General features: G+C 37.5%; 1 non-coding gene across 1 annotated transcript; it reads right to left on the reverse strand.

Annotated features, from left to right (window-relative positions):
- Positions 1 to 6,778: 6,778 nt before the first annotated feature.
- On the reverse strand, positions 6,779 to 6,885 carry LOC128284693 (small nucleolar RNA R71). Its single transcript, XR_008275116.1, has one exon. It is a non-coding gene; the product is annotated as a small nucleolar RNA R71 (small nucleolar RNA).
- Positions 6,886 to 8,606: the final 1,721 nt, after the last annotated feature.

Genomic DNA, 8,606 nt, shown 5'->3' on the forward strand with positions numbered 1-8,606 from the left:
AAGGTAAGTGAACTATGGCCATTAGGGGTCTTTGGCCGAATGTGGTAAGGTAGATTTTGGGTTTGATAAGTATGATTTGTATACTAAAAATGGAGGTGTATAATTTTAGGTTGCCGTGGGAGATCTCGTCAAGGAATATCGCAAATCAGGTGTGTAATGAACCCTCTTTCATAGCTTAAATCGATATATGCCGAAAAGCTGAAATGTTGAAATTCTGGCATTTCGAGGACTTGTGAGCATGCGAACGCTCATAGGTTAGTTAGTTTCACTAAGTTCGATGATCGGGATCGTTGGAACAGGTAAGGGCACGATTTTGTGCACGATGGTAAGTTGGGCCTCGAGGGGTTGAAATCGCACCCAATGGGCTTCCGGGCCATTTGGGTAAATTTGGTAGAAAATGGAATCCTGTAAAATTGTACGTTAAAACTGTTAATACCGTTGTGGAATATAGGCTAAATGGGCCTAGGTGACTAAATCGACATTCGTAGGGCCCATTAGGGGTTTTGGGCCCAAAAACCCGAATTTGATAAAGTGCGTTAAAATCATTGTTTAAACACTTGGAGTTATTGGTAATGGTTAATGAACATGAAAACCCTGGTATTTTGGTAAAATTATGAAATTACCCTTATAATATGAAAAATGATTGTTTTGCCCCTAGGTAAAAAATACCATTATACCTAGGGGTATAATATGTATGATATGCACATGATGTATTCATTTATGCATGGGTTGGGTTTTACATGATTGGTAATTTTTACCTAGGGGCAAAATAATCATTTTTCATGGGTTGGGTTTTACATGGATGGAGGAAGTGCAAAAGGGATTTTGCCCCAGTTTATCAAAAAGGGCTTTGCCCCAGTTATTAAAAGAGGCTAGGCCTCCAGTTATATGATAAAGCAGCTATGCTGCCAGTGGAGAGTTTGGTTGGGTGGGTTGAGTTATTCCCCACATGGAGAGCTTGGTTGGTACAGGTGGAGAGTAGCGGTTGGTGGGTTGAGTAGTCTCCCCAAATAGGCTTGCATACATCCATTAATAATGCATGTGGTATTGATTGGGGCCTATGGGCTATACCGTTTACAGTAAAGGCTTCGGCCCAGTGATATGATAATGAAAAGCCTTCGGCCCAGTGACATGAATAATGTAAAGGCTTCGGCCCAGTATATGTTGAGATTGAAGTTGGGCTTAGGCCCAGCAGGCTGATATTGTTTTGGGCTCTGAAAGGGGCTTGTTGCACACTGAGTTTCCAAACTCACCCCCTTCCTAACCTTGCAGGTGAGCCTTAATTTGGGGACTTGGAGTTGGAGGGGATTCAGAGTGGCCACAGTTATCGCTTTTGGGCTTGAAATAAATGACTGGTTTTCTTTAGTTTATCTTATTTACTACTTATTTTTAGGTTGTAATAAGGCCATTTTAACTTTTTTTTCTTCTCTTTTCTGGGATTATTTTATTTTTAATAACTTTAAACTGGTTGATAATAATTCAAATGGGCTAGACTTAGGGCGCGTTTTCAAAATGATACTTGTTTTCAAAATAACACAACGTCACGATTATTCGATTTATCAAAGATATCCACTCAAAGAAATTTCAACTCGTTATAACCAAGTGTGGCAATGGTTGTGGGCATGTCTAGGATTGGATCCAACCGAAGAGCTTGGTACTTAAGCAGTCTTCATGGCTCACCTCCTATGTTATGGATACCTACCTGGTGCCCAGCTTCCATTCACTTTGTTAACTTAACAAAAGTCGATTTTTAAAAACACTAAAACGAAACATGGATTTTTAACTTTAATGTGGCACGTCGGATTCGACCATAATGTCTAGGTCGGGTTTGGGGTGTTACAACGTATGCCATGACATATTATTTCTGTTGCATGGGACATGGGTTTATATTGATGGAGGAAGTGTTCTGGTAGCCTCGCTGCAATCTGGTGGCCTCGCCACATATATCTGTTCTGGTGACTTCGTCACAATATCTGGCAGCCTCGCTGCAATCTGGTGGCTTCGCCACATATATATATCTGTTCTGGTGGCCTAGCCACAATATCTGTATCTGGTGACTTCGTCACAATATCTGGCAACCTCGCTGCAATTTCTGTGGTGTGTAGCGGTTGGGTGGGTCGAGTAGTCTCCCCACATGGTGTAAGGCTGGTACGGGGGTGTTATGGATGGCTCTGGGTTGGGATTTCTGCATTCACGATATATTTTTTCTGTATCTGCTATGGGCCTATGGGTTTCATTCTGATTTCTGTACTAGGCCAAGGCCCAAATAAGTCTGACTCTGAGGTTTGATCTGTTTTGGGCTATGGTTGGATTATGTTACACACTAAGTTTACCGAACTCACCCTTTATTTTCATCTCTGCAAGAAATCCCCAACCATAGTGGGCTTGGAGCTGTGAGGGATTCGGAGTGGCCACATCATCTGCAAAGTTGGTTTTTCTAAGTTAGTTTATTTTTATTATTTTTATATTCTGATTTAATTTTTGAGTTTTAAGCTGTAATAAGGCCGTTATTTAAATTTCTTTTTTCCGCTATGGTTTTATTTTTTGATTATATTTATACTATGACGAAACTGCTAGTGTTAGGCTGCGCGGGTTTTCAAAATTAATGAACGTTTTCAAGACTTAACAAGCACAACAAATGGATAGCCTAAAGATTGATAAACCAGCTTTTCATTCAACCGTTGTTTTTACAAAGACCACCCCAATCACTTAAACCAGCGAATGCATACTAAGTCGTAAGTCCATGTGACACGTATGATCTGGCCATAACGTTTGGGCCTGGTTTGGGGTGTTACACCATAGATCGAGTTAATGCAACACTAGGGGTGTTAATTAGAAAGAGATTTCAATTAATCAACCTAGGGTTTGATATTGTTAGTCTCGAGAGGGATAATAATATAAATTAGGGATTTCTACGGATCAAGTCAAATGAATAAATCGTCTGATTCAGAGTTAATTGTAATATCCTGATTTTGGGCCTAGTCGGAATAGTGGTTTCGTGACCACAAAATCCGATATAGAAATAATTATTTTATGATTATTTTAAGGTCTATGATATGATTGCATGATTGTGTGAAAATTTCGTGAAGAAATTTTATGCATAAAGTGCTTAATTTGAAATTTGGGACTAAATTGAATAAATTGCAAAACTTGTGTTCTAGAAGTATTTTGCATAAAATTGAATTAGATTATTAATTAGAGGTCCTTAAAGAGTAATTTTACCAATTTCTAAGTCTATGGACAAAATTGGACATGGATGGAATTTTGGAAAGTTTAGTAGTAAGGGCATTTTGGTCATTTAGGGTAAAATGAATTAAAATACACAATTAAAAGCCAATTTTGCTCATCTTCAACCCCATGGCCGAATATATCAAGGAGAAACCATGGCTAGGGTTTTCAAGCTTCCAAGCTCGATTGTAAGTTCGTTCTAGCCTCGCTTTTAATGATTTTTACGCTTTTGGAGTCCCTAGCTCGATTTAGCTTATGCTAGCAATAATTTAACCTAGGGTTTATATTTGGAAAAATACCCATAGGTGAAATTTGTGTATTTTGGTGTTTTATGATAGAATATGAAGTTTTAAATTATGTTAGACAACTTGTGCTACTCGGTTTTAAGTGAAAACGAGCAAAAGGGCTTAATCGGTAAAAATACCTAATAGTCATAAGTACATGTTAGAGTGAGAATTTGATGTTGCCATAGAAGGGAAAAATGATCAGCATGTCATAAAACATAAGAAAATAGGCTGAATTTTTAATTTACGAGCTTTGGGGCAAAAGTGTAAATATGCAAAAGTTTAGGGGCAAAATTGTAATTTTTCCAAAATATGATTTTGGGTCAATTTGAATAATGTGAGTCCTAATTAGACTATATTTTAAATGATACAGCAAGGAAAACTGAAATTGGGCTAAAATGGGGAAAATACCAAGTGGTGGACGAAATGGTAAAATAGCCATTTTCGCATACGAGGTAAGTTCATATGTAAATGTTGGTAACATAGTTATTATTTTAAATGTTTTAATGTTTTTAAATGATATGATAATTATTATGAAATATTATACTTGTGATAATTGTTTGATAATATGTCAAATTATGTGATATACTTGGAAAATATGAAATACTACCGAGTATCAGATCGGCATTCCGTAGAAGATGGTTGAGACACATGATTGGGAAAAAGGTCCCGTTGAACCTTAGGAATGGATTAGGATACAAGTGACATGTCACTGGGATATTTGGGCATCCGAACTCGTTGAGTTGAGTCCGAGTTCACTTATGGATGCGAGCGTCCGAACTCGTTGAGTTGAGTCCGAGTTCGTGAGATGTAACTAGGCATCCGAACTCGTTGAGTTGAGTCCGAGTTCACTTATGGATGTGAACGCCTGAGCTCGTTGAGTTGAGTCCGAGTTCACTTATGGGCGGGTTACATGGTAGCTTGGCTACATATGTGGCACTTATGTGCAAACTTTCCATGTATCCGAATTATATTCCATGTGTTCAACGGGTAAAGTTCTACTCAAATGGAGGAATACTCAAGATGAAAGGGCCGTATTGGTAAGTGTTGTGAAATGGATAATTTGAACAGGTATGTACTTAACCCTCGGGTTGAAAACTCGATATAACAACAATATGGTAAGATGATAAATGAAAAGGTGATATGAATGTCTTGGTGATGATTATGCAAATGATGTTTTATGTTTGCTTATATGGTTATGTTACTTGCTATTTGCATGTGAGCTTACTAAGCATTTATGCTTACTCCTCCTTTTCATTCCTTGTAGTGTTGACAAGCCAGCTCGAAATCGGAAACGGTCGGAGGCACGCCACACTATCCGTATACCATCTTGGCATAATGGCTTGTATATTTTGAGTATGGCATGTATAGCATTATAATCATTTTGTATATATGGTCTTATGATATGGTTATTGAGTGGTATGGAAATAGAAATGCTTGGTAATGATTAGCCATTGGAATGGCTAATCATGATCATATTTGGTATTATGTATGTCAAATTGCTAGCTAATCCATGGAAACCATGAAATAGGTAAAATTTACCATAAAATAGATTCAGACAGCAGCAGTGATGTGAGTTTAAAAAATCACTAAAAATATTAGAAATGGAATTAAATAATGAATAATTTATGGAATCGAAGCTTGATGAGTCTATTTTCATATGGAATAAGCAAAACAGGTATATGAGCTATATTTTATGAGATGTTTAAATTTTTGTGAAACAGGGCCAGAGCGATTTCTGGATCCCATGTTCTGACTTTGGAAATTCACCATAAATTTTACAAAGATAATTAGAAGTCACGCTTTATATGTACAGATTCCTTATTGAGTCTAGTTTTATTAGAGACAAACAGCATAGTCATTGAAGCTCTGTACAGGGAGATATCTGATTCGTAATACACAGAGGTCAGAGTAGTTGAACCCTGAAACAGGGGAGACTTTAACTAATAAACTGTACTAATTGGCCCAACCAAAAATTCTAGAAAAAAATTTGTAGATATATATATGAGTCTAGTTTTAGGAAAAATTTACGGAATTGGATTTCGAGTTTCGTAACTCGAGATATGATTTTTAAAGAGACTGTGATGCAGTTAGCCAGCTTGTCTGGAAATTTTAAAATGAATTGTATGAGCTGTTTAATTAATGAATTAAGTCCGTTAACACCTCGTGTTCGACTCCGGCAACGGTATCGGGTATGGGGTGTTACATTAATAACAAGTGAAGTCTAGGTGGATTTTTCCCTTAGGTATTGTCCAAATAATTCAGTTTTCCCAAAAGTTATTTCCCCAATTTACTTTCCGCACATTCTTAGTTTAGTAATTAGTTTAGATAAAACAAAACCTTTATTTTTAGGCTAGTTAATAAAAAGAAAGTAAATACTAGTACTCTTGGTTCCTTTGGGTTCGACACTCTGGTCTTGCCATAAACTATACTACTATTCGATAAGGTGCGCTTGCCTTTGTCGTGATAATAGCTAGTTTCAAGAACGGTCAATTATAAATAAATTTTAAAACTTATCACACTTCAAATCATCATGATCAAGTTTTTTGCACCGCTACCAGGGAACTAAGATATTAGGAACACTCAATTTTTATTTCTTTAGCCATTTTATTTTTATTGCAATTTAAAATTTTATTTTCTTTTCTAATTTTTTGTTTATTCGCTTCTAGCAGGTTTTTATAGTGTATGACTAGAAGAAACTCGTCGAGACCATTACTCTTTGATAGTGAGATCGATCGCACAGCTCGCAGAAACCGAAGAGAAATAAGGCGAAGCCTAAGATACACAGAGGAAGAGCAAGAGGATGACATTCACACCACAACAGAGGAAATGGCTGAAAATCAGGAAAATTCGCTACCTCCTGTGATTACTGCCGATCCAGTAAATCAAAATCCTGCTCCATGCACTATGTATGATTATGCTAAACCTAATTTAATAGGAACTGAGTCAAGTATAGTTAGACCTGCTATTGCTACAAATAATTTTGAACCGAAACCTAACATAATTCAAATGATACAACAGTTTGTTCAGTTTGATGGTTTGCAGGATGAGGATCCAAACAATCACGTGGCGAATTTTCTGGAGTTTTACGACACTTTTAAAATCAATGGCATTTCTGATGATGCCATTCGTCTTTGGTTGTTTCCTTTTCATTCAGGAACAAAGCTAAACAGTGGTTGAACTCGTTACCACGAGGGTCGATCACTACTTGGGAACAAATGACTGAAAAGTTTTCACTTAAATATTTTTCACCGGCTAAAACGGGTAAGTTGAGGAATGACATTTCTTCTTTTGTGCATATAGATTTAGAAACACTCTATGATGCATGAGAGAGATACAAGGATCTTTTGAGAAGGTGCCCTCACCATGGGTTACCACTTTGGCTACAGGTTCAGACGTTTTAAAACTGTGTGAACCCCTCAACGAGGCAACTCATCGACGTAGCCGCTGGAGGAACTTTGAATAACAAAACACCTGAAGCGGCTTACGAAGTTATTGAGGAGATGTCACTGAATAACTATCAGTGGCAAGTTATGAGGACAAAGCCGACAAAAGCAGTCGGTGTTTTCAACCTCGATGTAGTTACTATGCTATCTAACCAAGTAAAACTCTTAAATAAAAAGATTGACGGTTTGTGTGGTTCTACTCAGGTACATCCAGTGATGAGGTGTGATTCAAATGGAGGAGGAGCATACATAGAATATCAACCCTTCAACCCTAGCATCGAGGAGGAACAAGTCCAATATATGGGTAACAATAACTCTAGACCTCAAAATAACCCATATAGTAATACTTATAATACAGGTTGGAGGAACCATCCCAATTTCTCGTGAGGCGGTCAAGGAAATCAAAGGCCACAACACCCTTTGAGTTCTCAACAACCACCTTACAAATAGGAAAAGAAGTCAAACCTTGAGGAGATGATAACAAAGTTTATCTCGGTGTTGGAAACTTGCTTTCAGAATACCAAAACAACACTTAAGAATCAACAAGCGTCGATCCAAGGTCTCGAAACTCAGATAGGCCAACTCGCCAAATTGATTTCTGAATGACCACAAGGTAGCCTATCGAGTAACACTGAATCTAACCCAAGGGAATAGCTCAATGCAATTACCATTCAAGATGAGGAAGGGTTAGTCGAACATGAACCAAAACCGAGGAAAGGAATTGTGGTAAGTAAAAGCAAAGGTGAGGTAAACCACAGTGAACAAACACTGGTAAGACCGCACAGATGAACAATTCGGTAAATTCCTTAAATTATTAAAAAAATTACATATTAATTTATCGTTTACTGAAGCTCTTTCGTAGATGCCGAACGCAGTTAAATTCTTAAAGGAGCTTTTAGAAAATAAGTGAAAGTTGGATGAGGCGTCGCATGTGGAGTTGAATGTAGTTTGCTCAGCCATACTACAAAATAAGCTGGCCAACAAATTGAAAGATCCAGGGAGTTTTACGATTCCTTGTTTAATTGGTAGCTTAGATGTTAATAATGCTTTGGTTGATTTAGGGGCTAGTATCAATGTCATGCCTTATAAAATGTTTAAACAACTAGGTCTGGGGAAACCCAAACAAACTAGGATGAGCATTCAGTTAGCAGATAAAACAATCAGATTTCCTAGGAGTATTATTGAATATGTACTCGTTAAAATTGACAAATTTATATTCCCAGTTGATTTTGTTGTTTTAGACATAGAAAAGGATAGTGACATGCCTTTAATTTTAGGAAGGCCTTTTTTAGCAACTACTAGAACTATAATTGATGTTGGTATAGGTGAACTCACACTTCGTGTGGGTGATGAAACAATCACTCTTCAAGCTCGCAATTCAAGTAACACATCAAATATCGAGGGTGATTGTATAAATCGTACCACTAGTACTGATATGTGGTGGAAACTTCTTTGCAGGAAACACATTCGAATAGCACACATGAGCTATGTTCGAGTAACAACAAGGGACCCATCTATGAAGAACGAAGGCTGCGAGTTGAGGAACTGGATGAATGGCGGATACATAAACTGAAGACACGCGATAAACCAAAACCACACCATGATGAGCTCAATATCTCACCAAATCGACTTAAGGTTGGAGACAAAG

The sequence above is a fragment of the Gossypium arboreum genome, chromosome 11 (genome assembly GCF_025698485.1).
Source record: "Gossypium arboreum isolate Shixiya-1 chromosome 11, ASM2569848v2, whole genome shotgun sequence".
Lineage (NCBI taxonomy): Eukaryota > Viridiplantae > Streptophyta > Magnoliopsida > Malvales > Malvaceae > Gossypium > Gossypium arboreum.